This window comes from Haematobia irritans, chromosome 1 (genome assembly GCF_050003625.1).
Source record: "Haematobia irritans isolate KBUSLIRL chromosome 1, ASM5000362v1, whole genome shotgun sequence".
Classification (NCBI taxonomy): Eukaryota; Metazoa; Arthropoda; class Insecta; order Diptera; family Muscidae; genus Haematobia; species Haematobia irritans.
Genome location: NC_134397.1, coordinates 139,743,221 through 139,758,996, shown reverse-complemented (window position 1 = coordinate 139,758,996; position 15,776 = coordinate 139,743,221).

Below are 15,776 nucleotides of genomic sequence, written 5' to 3'. Positions count from 1 at the left end.
TTTGGAAGCTGTAATTTTAAATTAAACCACTGCCAGTCTTTTGGGATAAAGTTTGTTTCATCAAACCCACTCGAAATTCTTAACATTAAATTAATGGCCTGTAATGTCCACAACTGATAGACCATTTATAAATCGATGTTTCACCATTTTACTTCTATAGAAACAATATTCGTAACTGTCCAGCTATTCCTGTCATCTGTTGTATGGTAGTGGTTATTTAAAATTCCGCCCGTTCTAATTTTTGGCAGTTTATGTTTGTTTTATATATCCGACACATTATATTTTTTACATCTAAACATTCTATCTGATTAGTCCGACATTTTGATTTTATTATTATTTTACATTTTTATGTAAATTTATTTTTTTATAAAATGCCTATTTAGACCAATACAAGGATTTTACTTCTAAAACTTCTGGAAGTCTAATTATTTTGTGAAATTTTGTGTTTTTATAAATACATATTCTGGAGATTGTTGTTATCTACCCATATTTTGATGTGGTCTCTATATAGTCTTGTGTCGTATTTTAATTTATTGACCTCAAATTAAAATGTAGAGTTCTTTACATACCAAAAATGCAGAGGTTTGTCGTCGAGTCTTATAAACATTTAAAATTAGAGTTCTTTTGGACATATAAACACATATGGCAAAATAGAATACTTATATCGGTCTATTTTTGGAACCTTAAAAATACAATTGGAATACTGTTAAAATGAGATTTAGGTACACCAACTGGAGTCAACTCCGGAGTCGGAGTCTAGGCTAATAAGAAATGTTGGAGTCGGAGCCGGAGTCGAGCAAAATTGACTGTGGAGTCGAGTCCTGCAGGCATACCGACATAGCTAAATCGACTCAGGGAGCGTCCCAGGGCGTCTATCTCATCGCCTTCTGGCTGTTGCAAACATAAACACTAACTTACAATACTCTGTTCCCCACAGTGGTGCAGGGTATGAAAACATTTTACGAATGGAATTTTAATATCTTAGCAAATTTGTGGAAACGCCTATACCCATCTAAGATGAGGAAGCTTAATCACAGACAGCTACTTTGTTAAACGTTATATAACTACAATATAAGATACTATATTCTTGCTATTAGACAGTGTATCCGAGTTTATTACCATCCAAATATAATGGGAACTTCATAATAATCATCATCATCATGATGTTTAATCATCAGATGTTTTTTGAAATATTTCATACATTCAATATGTCAAGTTTTTGTAAGAATCACCTCCTGATTCGATCTAGACCTTGGTGCTCGTCCGCCAGTGCTTCTGGCTATGTAATTATTGTTCGCAAGATACCAGTCGCAATTATTAACCGATTTCGATGAAATTTGGTACGGGGTTTTTTTACCCAAGGATAGAAAAAGGTTTAGATATAAATAGAGCTCCCATATATATGTATCGCCTGATTTTGAATTACACGATCTTAGTCCAAGTTGACACAAGTTAATCGTCCATAATACCATCTAAACACGCAGAATATCATCCAAATAGGTTCAGATTTAGATATAACTCCCATAATACCCTTATTTATCTTAAACGATCTTTCACAAAATTGGCACACTGTCATTTTCATGTACACGAAAAGAAAAACAAGTATACACGGCCGTAAGTTCGGCCAGGCCGAATCTTATGTACCTTCCACCATGGATTGCGTAGAAACTTTTACGAAAGACTGTCATTCACAATCGTATTACTTGGGTTGTGGTATCTCAAAACTTCTTAACCCTTTCACTACCGAAATAAACCTAATGTTAAAAACTTTAATTTTTCTTCTTTTTTTACTTGTACTAACAGCATGTAGAACAAAAATTGCCATTTTGAAAACCTACTTCAAATACTTCAAGAGCTATATGAGCTTGTTTTGAAAATTTGATTCTTGAATTGTGACCAAGTGGCCTTACGAAAATAAGCGCTATTTGGCCTATAATGTCCTTCAAAGTGTGAGCAAAAATATAAAAAAGAACCCGAAAAGTGTCAGCTATAGTTTTCGTATGGATGTCCATTTACTAGAAATATACAGTAGAAAAATTGTCTCAAATTTTCGTATTTTTCGTTTATTTCTAAAGAAGTTTACAAAAATGTATTTTGGACCTCACCAATATGGAAAATATTTATAGGTTATTTAGATTAAAGCCCCTACTTTAAAATAACATCGAGAAATAAATCGAAACTAAGTGGAAAAATAGAATTTGGTGTCTTTTTCGAATGTCCTTCAAAGTGGGCATCGGTAGTGAAAGGGTTAACATCGTTTTGTAAATTGTGAGTTAGTCCATACATGGCATATGTTAGACAAAAAAGTTATGTATAGTTAAGTCTACAAATAATTACGAATCGATATGGACTTTTTGCACGGTACGTAGAGAGCCAGAATTGAAATACGGGGGTCGCTTACATGAGGGCTATATAGAATTATGCACTTGATATGGACCAATTTTGTGTGATTGGGGATCGATTTATCCGAGGACTATATGTAACTATAGACCAATATGGACCTAGTTAGGCATGGTTGTTAACGGCCATATACTAGCACTATGTACCAAATTTCAACTCACTCGGATGAAATTTGCTCCTCCAAGAGGCTCCAAAACCAAATCTCGGGATCGGTTTATATGGGGGCTATATATAAGTATGTACTCATATGAACCAATTCCTGCATGGTTGTTGGATACCATATACTAACATCACGTACCAAATTTCAACCGAATCGGATGAATTTTGCTCTTCCAAGGGGCTCCGGAGGTCAAATCTGGCGATGGGTTTATATGGGGGCTATATATAATTATGGACCGATTTCGACCATTTTTTGTATGGGTATTTGAGTCCATATACTAACACCACGTACCAAACTTCAACTGAATCAGATGAATTTTGGTCTTTCAAGAGGCTCCGGAGGTCAAATCTGGTGATCGGTTTATATGGGGGCTATATATAATTATGGACCGATGTGGACCAATTTTTGCATGGTTGTTAGAGATCATATGCTGACACCATGTACCAAATTTCAGCCGGATCGGATGAAATTTGCTTCTCTTAGAGGCTCCGCAAGCCAAATCGGGGGATCGGTTTATATGGGGGCTATATACAATTATGAACCGATGTGGACCAATTTTAGCATGGTTGTTAGAGATCATATGCTGACACCATGTACACAATTTCAGTCGGATCGGATGAAATTTGCTTCTCTTAGAGGGTCTGAAACCAAATCTGGGGGTCCGTTTATATGGGGGCTATACGTAAAAGTGGACGGATATGGCCCATTTGCAATACTATCTGACCTACATCAATAACAACTACTTGTGCCAAGTTTCAAGTCGATAACTTGTTTCGTTCGGAAGTTAGCGTGATTTCAACAGACGGACGGCCGGATCGGATGAAATTTGCTTCTCTTAGAGTCTCCACAAGCCAAAAGTGGACCGATATGGCCCATTTGCAATACCATCCGACCTACATCAATAACAACTACTTGTGCCAAGTTTCAAGTCGATAGCTTGTTTCGTTCGGAAGTTAGCGTGATTTCAACAGACGGACGGACATGCTCAGATCGACTCAGAATTTAACCACGACCCAGAATATATATACTTTATGGGGTCTTAGAGCAATATTTCGATGTGTTACAAACGGAATGACAAAGTTAATATACCCCCATCTTATGGTGGAGGGTATAAAAAAACGTTTGGAAAACGTGTACCGAAAACGTTTTTCTTCTGTTAGAGTTTTTTGATTTGCTTCGAAAATTTTAAACTTTTATCACCAAAAAAAAATCGTTTGTTACAAAATTTTTATTTCTTCAATAAAAAAAGTTATTTTTGAAACAACAACACAGTCCATTTCGTTTATGTCAAACACTGTTCTTTTCTGACTTTAGGTCTTTAATAAGACACATTTTACAGTTCAAAATTTAATGTAGTACAATGTAATGTTGAACATTTTTTCGGAATCTTCCGAACATATCTGGAATATATGTAAAAAAAACAAAAAAAAAACTTTGGTCGAAGCAGGGATCGAACCCACGACCCTTGGCATGCAAGTCGGACGTAGCAACCACTGCTCCACGGTGCCAAACAAATGTTTGTGTCTGTTAAATAAACTTTGTGTATTCGTTTATACTTCCAAACACATTCTGCTTCAAGCATATATGTTTTCAGGATTGGTCCAAACAAAATATTGTTTGTATTTTTCAAACATATTATGCTTCACCTTAGATATACACTGATAGACAACATTTTTAATGAAATTTTCTTTGTGTGTATATATTTTTAAGACGCCAACAGGTTAATTCCATTTTTTTTACTTCCAGCATTCTCTCGATTTCTCTTTCTAAACACATATATGTTTATAGTCAATTTCTAAATAAATATATGTTTCCATCCACACATATAATCTTTAAAAGAATGTTATGACCCAAACATAATATGTTCTAATATATTAACATATACACGCAAAAAAATAACTCTTTCCTCCCAAACGAAAACTTAGACAAACAAAGTTCGTTTCTCATTTGCTTTTCGCTGTAAGGAAAAAAAGTATATACTTTTTGTGATAAACGTTTATTCTTTTCCAGAATGTAAAAACAATTTCATAAAGACAAACTCAAAAAAAAAAACATTATTTTCTTGCTAATTGCATTTTCCCTCACATCCACGAGGTTTTTTAGTTCTTAACACCTTTTCCTGTAATACCAACAATGTAGAAGAAATAATACGATCTTATAAATTTTTAAAACTTTTTTACCTTTCGCCTGGACGAAGAATCGAACCGCGGACCATACACTTTGTAAGCCAACACACTAACCACTGAGGTATGTACCTGTTATGGTCATCAATAGATAAATATCCACACGGATGAAAAAGGCTGTTTTTCATATGTTTGGCTATAAACATTATATGTTTGGAAGACAAATTTTTAAACACAATATTTTTGAGTGCAAGCATATAATGTTCATAAACTAGCATAACATGTTTGGGACATATATGTTAATATGTTAGAACATATTATGTTTGGGACATAAAATGTTTGTAAATATAATATGCTTGGATGCAAACATATATTAATTTAGAAATAGCCTATAAACATATATGTGTTTAGTAGCTTGGAGCGCTATTTAACAGGGAGCGATATTGAATTAAGTTGGTGGTTGTTGCTTGTTATTATAAAATTAACATTTTATTTTTCCTTGGGCAATTGATCAGCTACTTTGATCCTTACAAACTGTGTGGTCCGCTGTTCGAATCCCCGTCTGGCAAAAGGTAAAATTAAATAAAAAAAAAAAATCATACAATTGAAGTATTACAGAAAAAGGTGCTAAGAACTAAAAAATCTCGTGGAAGTGAGAAAGATGTGGGGGAATATACAATTGGGCATTTGAGCATTCAGGTCGAAAACCTATGTTGTTAGCACCTATATATCCTGTTTATTTTCATAATTCGTTATGATTGTAAATATATAAATAAATAAATAAAATTTTGAGCACAATATTGTTTGGGAGAATTTTTTTTAAGCATATAATATTTTTGGGTGCAAAATGCTTCCAAACATATTATATGTTCACATAATAACATATTGTTTTTTGGAAGACAACATTATTGAATTTGGATGCAAAAATACAAAATGTTTGGAACTTAGACTACCCAAACATATATTGTTTAGACTAATATGCTTTCAAACATATTATATATTGGAAGAGATCAAACATATAAATGTTTGGGCAATACCCAAAAATGTATATGCTTGAAGCAAAATATGTTTGGGAGTATATGTTACAGAAGCGATTTTTTGTGAGCGTGCATATAAGTTATATTTATATAGCATAGCTTGCGGCGCCCACGAACCGAATAAACAAAGTTTATTTAACAGAAACAAACATTTAGTTTGGCACCGTGGAGCAGTGGTTGTTACGTCCGACTTGCATGCCAAGGGTCGTGGGTTCGACCCCTGCTTCGACCAAAGTTTTTTTTTTTTTTTTTTTTTACATATATTCCAGACATGTTCGGAAGATTCCGACAAAATGTTCAACATTACATTGTAGTATATTAAATTTTGAACTGTAAAATGTGTCTTATTAAAGACCTAAAGTCAGAAAAGAACAGTGTTTGATATAAACGAAATGGACTGTGTTGTTGTTTCAAAAATAACTTTTTTTATTGAAAAAATAAAAATTTTGTAACAAACGAATTTTTTTGGAGATTAAAGTTTAACATTTTTGAAGCAATTCAAAAAACTCTAACAAAAGAAAAACGTTTTCGGTACATGTTTTCCAAACGTTTTTTTCTTTGCGTGTATGTCGCAAACATTGTATTTTCTCGGAAAAGAAAACCATGTTATTTTCTCGGAAATCATGTATCTGATTTCGTCAAGCAGGTTATATTTGACGAGAAAATAACATTTTAGTGACAAACATGTTACATGGTCACCATACAAAAATAACATTTTGCTCTTGAAACATGTTTGAGGTGATCATATTCCTTCTCTGCGTGTATGCTTGCATTATAAAATAATGTGCTAAATATTTGAGTTCCAAACATATAATTTTTACACCGAAACATATGAAAAACAGCATTTTCCGTGTCGTCTGTGTATAGTATCTCTCATGCCCCATCACTAAATATTGTCCGGTAAGCCCCCTAAGTTTAGTGTAGCCTCCACATGCATCAATGAAGAGAAATATAAAATTTCCCTTTCTCTCAATCGTTAAATTGTTATGTTGGCAACTCTGCGCATTTCTCAAGCATTTTAACATAATTGCTAATGTAAGCAGACACACTTATTATGTGTCAAGAAATTTTCAACGTATATTGAGCCAAAGGAGCATAGAAAATAGCTCCAATAGCATGTAAGGCAACAATAGTACAAGGCAGGAAAATGGACTATCTTTGAAAGTGAACAGAGAAGTGAAGTACAATTATACGAATAAAAAGCATCAGCAATCAATTCCATTTCTTTACAAATGGATGAATGGAAATGCTACAAGAAAAAAATATTCGGACTTCAAACGAAATGGAATGATTGCTTCTATTCCCCTTTTGCCACCCCTTAATCATCCACACACCACTCAGCTATGAAAGGGAAACAAGTTTAATCAATTAATTTCAGCAATTCTGCTCGAATCAACAAGGAAGGAGTTAAGGTTTATGGCCTTAGTCACACTTCGAGCAACGAGTACTGTTAAGGATATATGACATTAAGGAATGACTCTTAATGGTGGTATTCATAGAATTTCCATCAACTTTCTCGGAGATATGTATGTTTTATTATAATCATCATAGATCGTATATACCCTAAAACTAAATCATTGATATTTTAGTTTGAACAATTAGTTTGTCAAAGGGTATAGTAGCAATGATCCACTGAAAGAAGATATTTCGCAGGAACGAAGTTTTAGACAAACAACGTTGTCTTTTGTCCATGATAGAACTACGAACCTAAATTCTCATCAACTTTCATCATCACAGTGGAGACACCTATTTCTTGATTTTATTAGAGAGATTGACACTATGAGTACGAGATTATAAAATAGTTTCTATCAATAAAATCAAATTAGATAATTATTTATGCCTTGACAACACCAATTCACCAAACAAATTACGCTCTTGTATGTCCAGTCAAAAATTTTTGGATTCAGGTACCATTTCAAGCCTATCACTCTTCGGCTTTGCTCCCACCATCCATAAGCCTCAGGCCCCTCTTTGATGTGGCATTTGCAGTTCACTTTTCTATTTAAGATTAATTAATTCAATTTAATTAATTAATCTATTTAAGACCCACGATCTTCGAAATTGCTCAAAAGTAGTATTGTTTCTCGACGAGGTATTTAAGATTCCTATAAAACTTAAACCAAAATGGTTCCAGAATCTGATGTGGTCTCCATATGTAGAAACTTTAAATGTAGTTTCAAAAGCTTACCATTTGAACTGATATTTTTGAGGTTTCAACCAGGGATCCGGAGCGGAGCGGAGCAAGCCCTTTTTTGCCGGAGCGGGAGCGGAGCGGGAGCGGCATTTCTAAAATCCGGAGCGGAGCGGTTTTTTATTTGGAAAGAATAAAATTCATTTGGAAGAATAAAATATTACTTGAATGAAATGTGTAACTTTGAAATTACACTGTGTAGGTAATTTCAAATTTAGCTAGTACTTAGCGTAGTGTGAGTAAACGTTTAAAATGTACGATATGTATTTTTGTACGTACGTACATTGGGGAAAACACAACGTGTTTTTTAGTAATGGTTTTCAAATACGGCAAATGTCAAAATATTAAACGATCTTATTTATATTTAATTTTTTAGTTTTCTACACTGAAAAAAATATTGTCGTGAAGTCAAAGATTCCATGTCCTTAGAATAAGAATGCAAATTTGCTTAACATGGAAGACGCATTTCTCTAAAATAAAGTTTTTTTTTTCTTGTCCAAAAGGCAATAAACTTTTGAATGAAGTTGTAATGTCCTTATAATTAAGTGATTTTACTTAAAAATGTGTATCATAACATGAAAGATAAAATTTTTGAGGTAAGGTCAACGTGACTTTAATAATTAAGAAAAATTCTTTAAAATTAATAAAATTGTCTTTAAATTTGTTTCCTTTTTGCATCATGCCTACAAAGCAAAAAATCGTTAAAAAATAAGACATGTTTTTCAACACTTTATTTTAAAGACGCTTTTTACTTGAAACATAATTTCTACTGGAAGTCGAGTCTTAATATGGAAAAAAATAACTCGTTAACTCGTTTTTAAAGGATTTTGATAACAACTGACGAAAAAAATCTAAAAAAATGAAAAATTAACATTTGCTTCCTAGAAGCAATTACATAACCCCCAAATTTAAAAGAGAATTACGTCTTTAAAGTATCCTTAATTGTATTCTCCGCTTCTTTGGCTCGGAATTAATACCCAAACTGTTAAAGTAAAGACAAAATCTTTGGAACCGGGCATGCTTTTTTTCAGTGTAAGGACATTCATATTTGCTTTACTATTGTACTATATCCTAGCATTCTCTTATTTCTGATATTAGTTCTCGAAAATTTAATTAAAATTATGGATAGTTTCAATTTTGGTTGAAAAATGTGCGCATATACATTTATTATAAAGGGTGATTTGTTAAGAGCTTGATAACTTTTTTAAAAAAAAAAACGCATAAAATTTGCAAAATCTCATCGGTTCTTTATTTGAAACGTTAGATTGGTCCATGACATTTACTTTTTGAAGATAATTTCATTTAAATGTTGACCGCGGCTGCGTCTTAGGTGGTCCATTCGGAAAGTCCAATTTTGGGCAACTTTTTCGAGCATTTCGGCCGGAATAGCCCGAATTTCTTCGGAAATGTTGTCTTCCAAAGCTGGAATAGTTGCTGGCTTATTTCTGTAGACTTTAGACTTGACGTAGCCCGACTAAAAATAGTCTAAAGGCGTCAAATCGCATGATCTTGGTGGCCAACTTACCGGTCCATTTCTTGAGATGAATTGTTCTCCGAAGTTTTCCCTCAAAATGGCCATAGAATCGCGAGCTGTGTGGCATGTAGCGCCATCTTGTTGAAACCACATGTCAACCAAGTTCAGTTCTTCCATTTTTGGCAACAAAAAGTTTGTTAGCATCGAACGATAGCGATCGCCATTCACCGTAACGTTGCGTCCAACAGCATCTTTGAAAAAATACGGTCCAATGATTCCACCAGCGTACAAACCACACCAAACAGTGCATTTTTCGGGATGCATGGGCAGTTCTTGAACGGCTTCTGGTTGCTCTTCACTCCAAATGCGGCAATTTTGCTTATTTACGTAGCCATTCAACCAGAAATGAGCCTCATCGCTGAACAAAATTTGTCGATAAAAAAGCGGATTTTCTGCCAACTTTTCTAGGGCGCATTCACTGAAAATTCGACGTTGTGGCAGATCGTAAGTCTATTCATGATGAAATGTCAAAGCATACTGAGCATCTTTCTCTTTGACACCATGTCTGAAATCCCACGTGATCTGTCAAATACTAATGCATGAAAATCCTAACCTCAAAAGAATCACCCTTTACAATAAAGGGGAAAAAAGCGAAATTAGGTAACACTAGATCTGAGTAAGAATATTCGTAGGTATACCACAGACTGATGTCGATGGAGGTTGTTGCAAACATAAACATACACACACACATTACAAATATAACAAAACCTCTTCTCTACGTCTGTTGCAAAACAAAAAAAAAACTTTCGGAGAGTAGTTACTTCTACTCTGTGTATAGACTTTCAATTCCAATCAGCGTTGCCGTTTTGGTCCGATCGGACCAAAATTGGTCCAAAAGATTTCTAATTTTTAAATTTGGTGCGATGGTCAGACCAAACAGAATTTGGTCCATTTTTGTCCATATTCATAAATTTGGTTTCTATCACATATTAAATAGTAGATGGTGCACCGCAAAGAATATTGTCGGGAGGCCAAATATTTCACATGCTTAAAATACGAATACGAATTTTGCTTAGAATAGAAGACGTATTTCTCTGAAAAAAAGTTTTTCCTTGTCTAAAAGTCTCTAAACTTTTCAATGAAGTCTGTTTGTCCTTATAGCTAAGTGATTCGACATAAAAATGTGTATCCTAACATGAATGCAAATTTCGTTTTAATGAAGTCAAAATGGATTTAATATTTCTGAAAAAATCTTCAAAATTAATAAAATATTTCAACACATTCTTTTAAAGTCATTATACCCTAAACCACATAGTGGTTAGGGTATAATAAGTTTGATCTGCCAAAAAATGTGCCTACAATAAATATTGATTTTAGACCCCATAAAATATATACCGATCGACTCAGAATCACCTCCTGAGTCGATCTAGCGCTTGGTGTCCGTCCGTCCATCCGTCCGTCTGTCCATGTATTTGTTGTTCACAGGATTTCGGTCGCAATTATTAACCGAGTTTGATCAAATTTGGTACAGGGAGTTTTTTTGGGCACAAGGACGAACGTTATTGAATTTGGAAGAAATCGGATCAAATTTAGATATAGCTCCCATATATATGTATTACCCGATTTCGACAAATGGGGTCACGTTGCACTTTTTTTACTAACCGATCGTCGTCAAATTTAGCACAAAATAATCTTCTGTATCACCCTTTAAGTCTGAAAATTTCATCGAAATCGGTTCAGATTTAGATATAGGTCCCATATATATGTATCGCCCGATTTTGTCAAATTAGGTCATAAAACCCTTATTTATCAACTGATCTTACTCAAAGTTGGCGAAATGTAATCTTCTATAGCACTAACTATATGTGCAAAAAATCATCGAAATCGGTTCAAATTTAGCTATAGCTCCCATATATGTACCGCCCGATTTTTCTAAATAAAATAAAACTCAATTGAACAAATAATACAATGTTTGTACTATAATTTTCTCGAAGAGGAGCGGAGCGGTTTTTTTTTCTCCGGAGCGGAGCGAAAAAATGGACCGCTCCGGATCCCTGGTTTCAACATATATGGGAGCTTTATATAATTATGAACCGATATGGCCAATTTTTTGAACGGTTGCTGGAAGGCATATGATAACATCAAGTACCAAATTGCAAGCAGATCGGATGTAATTTGCTCCTCAAAAAGGCTCCGTAAGGCAAATTTGGGGATCGGTTCATATGAGGGCTTTTTATAGTTATGGATGGATATGGATCAATTTTTGCAACGTTGTTAGAGGGTATATACAAACATCACGTTCCAAATTTCAACCGGATCGGATGAGAGCGGATGTCTTTCCAGGAGACTCCGTAAAGCAAATCTAGGGATCGGTCAATATGGGGGAATGTAAAAATAAAGTGCTAAAAATTTTTTCAAAACTTTATTTGTATAGAAAATTTTTTAGAAATTTTATTTCTATAGAAAACTCTCTCAAAATTTTAATTCTATAGAACATTTTCTCAAAATTTTATTTCTATAGAAAATTTTGTCAAAATTTTATTTCTATATAAAATTTTCTCAAAATTTTATTTCTATAGAAAATTTTCTCAAAAGTTTATTTCTATAGAAAATTTTCTCAAAATTTTATTTCTATAGTAAATTTTTTCAAAATTTTATTTCCATAGAAAATTTTCTCAAAATTTTATTTCTATAGAACATTTTCTCAAAATTTTATTTCTATAGAAAATTTTCTCAAAATTTTATTTCTGTAGAAATTTCTATAGTAAATTCTGTCACATTTTTATTTCTATAGAAAATTTTCTCAAAATTTTATTTCTATAGAAAATTTTGTCATAATTTTATTTCTATAGAAAATATTTTCAAAATTTTATTTCTTTAGAAATTTTTACCAAAATTTTATTTCTATAGAAAGTTTTGTCAACATTTTATTAGTAGAGGAAATTCTGTTAAAATTTTATTCCTATAGAAAATTTTATCAAAGTTTTATTTCTTTAAATTTTGTCTTTTCTTTTATAAATTTTGTCAGAATTTTATTTCTATAAAAAAATTTAGTCAAAAATTTATTTCTATAGAATATTTTGTCACAATTTAATTTCTGTAGAAAATTTTGTCAACATTTTATTTCTATAGAATATTTTGTCAAAATTTTATTTCATTTTGTTGTTTGTAAACTACAAGTGTAGCTTAACAAACAGAGGAAAATAATATTTGTCCAATTTATTTGGGCACATCTTACTCACTTCCACGAGGTTTTTAGTTCTTAGCTCATTTTTCTGTAATACAAACAATGTAGAATAAATTATTCGATTTTATACTTTTTTTAATTTTTAATTTGTAAGCCAACACCCTATCAACGGGGCTACGTAGCTGTTATTGTCATCAATAGACAATTATCGTTATAAGTTATATTTATATAGCATAGTTTGTGGCGCCCACGAGCCGATTAAACAAATTTTATTTAACAGAAACATACATTTAGTTGGGCACCGTGGAGCAGTTGTTGGTACGTCCGCCTTGCATACCAAGGTTCCTGGGTTCGATCCCTGCTTCGACCATCACCAAATTTTTTTTTTTTGTTTTATATATATTCCAGATATGTTCGGAAGATTCCGAAAAGATATTCAACTACATACTACTATATTAAATTTTTGCTATGAAACTGTAAAATGTGTCTTACACTCAGAGAAGAGTGAACCCATTAGCGAGTTATTTTTAACTAACCAGTGTTAATATTGAACTTCGTATGTCGCTAAAGAAGCATGTACCCATAGTAAGTTCAACATTTTCCTATAGGTTAGTAATTTGTTTTAACTTTTGCCGAATTCAAATTTAACTGTTCAGAAGTAAAAAATTAACTAAATAATACATGTTTTGAAAACGAAAAAATTATGTTCCGGATTTCCTAGACTACCTGGTGACTTGGAGCAAGGACACCTCAAGGGGGAGGATCCCAATTTCTACATGTCATATCATATTTAGTACAAATCACTTACTCTTCTGTAGTACAAATCCTTTAGAATCATTTATTAGATTTTATTTTTATCATTTTATAAAATTTTACCTTTTGTCCGGACGGAGGATCGAACCGCGTACCATCAGTTTTCTAACTAAACACACTATCCACTGGGCCACTTAGCTCTTACAATCATCAACAACCAAATGTGACTTTGTTTATTCTTTTCTTGCTTGGATGCATGTATTCATTAACACATACAGTCAAGGGTGTCTATTTTTAGAAACACCACACGAGCACATGTTTCGGAGACGAACTATTGTCTAGAAGTAGATTCACTCAACGGTAGTTAAAATTGACATTCATCGTTAGTTTATTTATACTAAAAATGTAAATTTCGTGTCCAACTAGACTTCGTAGTATTGCACAGTAAAAGTTCAGTAACGCTGAGAAACTTCTTCGTACGTTCGAGAAAATACGTATTCCCCATTATTATATTTGCTTCAGTCCATTTACGAACTCATTGGGAGTTCTTAACCATTTTGCTGGTAATGGCCGTAAGTTCAATTTACTTCCACTGAGTTAATTTTGTTCATCAATAGTTAAATTTAACTAACTGTGAGTAAAATTTTGAACTTCTCAATATTATGGAATTTACTTGTAGTTACGACGATAAATTTTCTGAGTGTATTGAAGACTTAAAATCAGAAAAAGAACAGTGCTTTATATAAACGAAATGGACTGTGTTGTTGGTTCAAACATATTTGTTTTTATTGAAAAGATAAAAATTTTGTAACAAACCAATTTTTTGATGATAAAAGTTTAAAATTTTCGAAGAAATTCAAAACCCTCTAACAAAAGTAAAACGTTTTCGGTACACGTTTTCCAAACGTATTTTAGGAAAGTCTACAAATAATTACGAACCGACACTAACTAGTGGGCGGTAATTAGAGACCCAGAATTTAAATATGCACTGAAAAAAAAACATGCCCGGTTCCAAAGATTTTGTCTTTACTTTAAAAATTTTGGTATTGATTCCGAGCCAAAGAAGCGGAGAATACAAGTAAGGATACTTTTAAGAAACAATTCTCTTTTAAATTTGGGTTTTGTGTACTTGCTTCTAGGAAGCAAATTTTGATTTTTCGTTTTTTCAGCTTTTTTTCTTCATATGCTAGTCCTTTAAAAACGAGTTAACGACAACTTTATTTTCCAAACACAGACTTTCAGTTGAAATTATGCTATGTTTCAAGTAAAAAACGTCTTTAAAATAATGTGTTGAAAAACATGTCCTATATTTGAACGATTTTTTGCTTTCTAGTCATGATGCTAAAAGACAACAAATTTGAAGACAATTTCATTAAATTTAAAGAATTTTTCTGAAAACATTTTTTCTTTCATGTTATGATACCCATTTTTAAGAGAAATCACTTAATTATAAAGACAATACGACTTTATTGAAAAGTTTATCGATTTTTGGACAAGGAAAAAAACTTTATATTAGAGAAATGCTTCTTCTATGCTAAGCAAAATTTGCATTCGATTTTTAAAGACCTGAAATCTTTGACCACACGACAATATTTTTTTCAGTATGGGTGTCGCTTTATATGAAGGCTATATACAATTATGAACCGATATGGACCAATTTTTGTGTGATTGGATATCGGTTTATCTGGGGACTATATATAACTATAGACCGATATGGACCAGTTTGGCATGGTTGTTAGTGGTCATATACTAGCACAATGTACCAAATTTCAATGGGAACGATATGGACCAATTTTTGCACGGATGTTAGAGACCATATACTAACAACACGTACGAGTACCAAATTTCAAACGAATCGGATGAATTTTGCTCCTCCAAGAGACTCCGCAAACCAAATCCTGGGGGTCGGTTTATATGGGGGATTTACGTAAAAGTGGTCCGATATGGCCCAGCTTCAATACCATCTGTCATACATCTATAACAACTACTTGTGCCAAGTTTCGAGTCGATAGCTTATTTCGTTCGAAAGTTAGCGTGATTTCAACAGACGGACAGACGTGGCTAGATCGATTCCGAATTTCACCACGACCCAGAATATATATACTTTATGGGGTCTTAGAGAAATATTTCGATGTGTTACAAACGAAATGACAAAGTTAATATACCCCCTTATCCTATGGTGGAGGGTATACAAATTTGTACCGAGAAATATTTTGGGCCAATGACTCTTTGTCTTGCACATTCATACTCCTTTTTTTACTACTCGTTCCTTTATGAAAAATAAGGAAATATCAAAGTTCATAAATATATCCATAAGTTTTAAGAACATACATTGTCTACAGTTAATCCGTTTACCCTTTTACAAGAACGTCTTCTTGGGACACTTTAACACAAATGAGATAGGACTGAATGTAGTCGTATATAACCTACAATTTTTGACTTTGACTATAA